This window comes from Berghia stephanieae, chromosome 8, assembly GCF_034508935.2.
Source record: "Berghia stephanieae isolate SIO BIC M18660-M18661 chromosome 8, UCSD_Bste_1.3, whole genome shotgun sequence".
NCBI classification, from domain to species: domain Eukaryota; kingdom Metazoa; phylum Mollusca; class Gastropoda; order Nudibranchia; family Aeolidiidae; genus Berghia; species Berghia stephanieae.
In genome coordinates, this window is record NC_088367.1 from 48,941,338 (window position 1) to 48,943,837 (window position 2,500).

Consider the following 2,500-nt stretch of genomic DNA (forward strand, 5'->3'; position numbering starts at 1 on the left):
TTCTTTTTCATCTTGTTCTTCTACTATTACTACTACTACAGCTACTACTACTACTACTACTACTACTACTACTACTACTACTACTACTACTACTACTACTACTACTACTACTACTACTACTATACTACACTACTACTACTTCTACTACTACTATACTACTACTACTACTACTACTACTACTACTACTACTACTACTACTACTACTACTACCATATGCTACTACTACTACTACTACTACTACTACTACTACTACTACTACTACTACTACTGCTACTACTACTACTACTACAACTACTACTACTACTTACTACTACACTACTACTACTACTCTACTACTACTACTACTACTAACTACTACTACTACTACTACTACTACTACTACTACTACTACCTATGCTACTACTACTACTACTACTACTACTACTACTACTACTACTACTACTACTACTACTACTACAACTATCTACTACTACTACTACTACTACTTACTACTATTTACTACTACTACTACTACTACTATTATTATTATTATTATTATTATATTATTATTATTATTATTATATTATTATTATTATTATTATTATTATCATTTTTATTATTATTTTTATTATCTGCGTTAAGTTCCGCTGTCGGCATTTCTTAAGCAATGAACTTATGCGCTTTCCCTTCTTTTTTTTTTTTTTTTTTTTGCTTAGTTTGCGCCTGAACCTGGCTTATTCGGTCTTTTCTGGAGACCAATGCTGAAGTGACCGGCAATAGATCCACCTATGAGAACAGAATCAGATCAGAACATGTCTTTGTTCTGAATAAACTTTACCCCGTCAGTGTTTACAAGGTTACTTTAAAAAAAACCAAACCCCTCTTTGGTCATTTACTTCATCTCAATTAAATGCATCGTTCAAGGGACACAACAATAATTTTACTACTTCGGCTGTTTATTTAACGCATTTACATCCCTTTGCTTAAAGTGCAATGAGTCAATGTGGCACTTATGTTGGTAACAACAAGATATGAAGTGAATAGAAAAGTGCCAGAAGACAATAGAGAATAAAAATTTTTTCGCGGCGGTGGTGGGGTTTGAACCTGCGACCTTATTGGTACGACAACTCCGCCTGGCAGGTGAGAGCGTGGCTCTACCGTGTGAGCTATCCACGAACACAAAAATATTCGTTTCAAACTCAAAGTCATTACTAGATCCCTCTCTCACCCACTTCTTGAGACCGCCGATTCGTTCGTACACCACCATCGCGAATAATTTTGACCAGCAGTTAAGCTTAATAGCCAATATTCTCAACACAAACATATAACATAGAAACGATTGAGACATTGAGTATGCTCCGGTGTGTGGGGTGAATTTTTAATTCAGAAAAGTGAGTGGAGCAGGCACTTATGTTGGTAACAACAAGATATGAAGTGAATAGAAAAGTGCCAGAAGACAATAGAGAATAAAAATTTTTTCGCGGCGGTGGTGGGGTTTGAACCTGCGACCTTATTGGTACGACAACTCCGCCTGGCAGGTGAGAGCGTGGCTCTACCGTGTGAGCTATCCACGAACACAAAAATATTCGTTTCAAACTCAAAGTCATTACTAGATCCCTCTCTCACCCACTTCTTGAGACCGCCGATTCGTTCGTACACCACCATCGCGAATAATTTTGACCAGCAGTTAAGCTTAACAGCCAATATTCTCAACACAAACATATAACATAGAAACGATTGAGACATTGAGTATGCTCCGGTGTGTGGGGTGAATTTTTAATTCAGAAAAGTGAGTGGAGCAGGCACTTATGTTGGTAACAACAAGATATGAAGTGAATAGAAAAGTGCCAGAAGACAATAGAGAATAAAAATTTTTTCGCGGCGGTGGTGGGGTTTGAACCTGCGACCTTATTGGTACGACAACTCCGCCTGGCAGGTGAGAGCGTGGCTCTACCGTGTGAGCTATCCACGAACACAAAAATATTCGTTTCAAACTCAAAGTCATTACTAGATCCCTCTCTCACCCACTTCTTGAGACCGCCGATTCGTTCGTACACCACCATCGCGAATAATTTTGACCAGCAGTTAAGCTTAATAGCCAATATTCTCAACACAAACATATAACATAGAAACGATTGAGACATTGAGTATGCTCCGGTGTGTGGGGTGAATTTTTAATTCAGAAAAGTGAGTGGAGCAGGCACTTATGTTGGTAACAACAAGATATGAAGTGAATAGAAAAGTGCCAGAAGACAATAGAGAATAAAAATTTTTTTCGCGGCGGTGGTGGGGTTTGAACCTGCGACCTTATTGGTACGACAACTCCGCCTGGCAGGTGAGAGCGTGGCTCTACCGTGTGAGCTATCCACGAACACAAAAATATTCGTTTCAAACTCAAAGTCATTACTAGATCCCTCTCTCACCCACTTCTTGAGACCGCCGATTCGTTCGTACACCACCATCGCGAATAATTTTGACCAGCAGTTAAGCTTAATAGCCAATATTCTCAACACAAACATAT

The 2,500-nt window shown here is 38.7% G+C and overlaps 1 protein-coding gene across 1 annotated transcript in view; it reads right to left on the bottom strand.

Moving 5' to 3' along the window:
- Positions 1-2,500, bottom strand: part of LOC144979038 (uncharacterized) — a 17,027-nt gene that overhangs the window by 772 nt on the left and 13,755 nt on the right. The window lies entirely within an intron of this gene.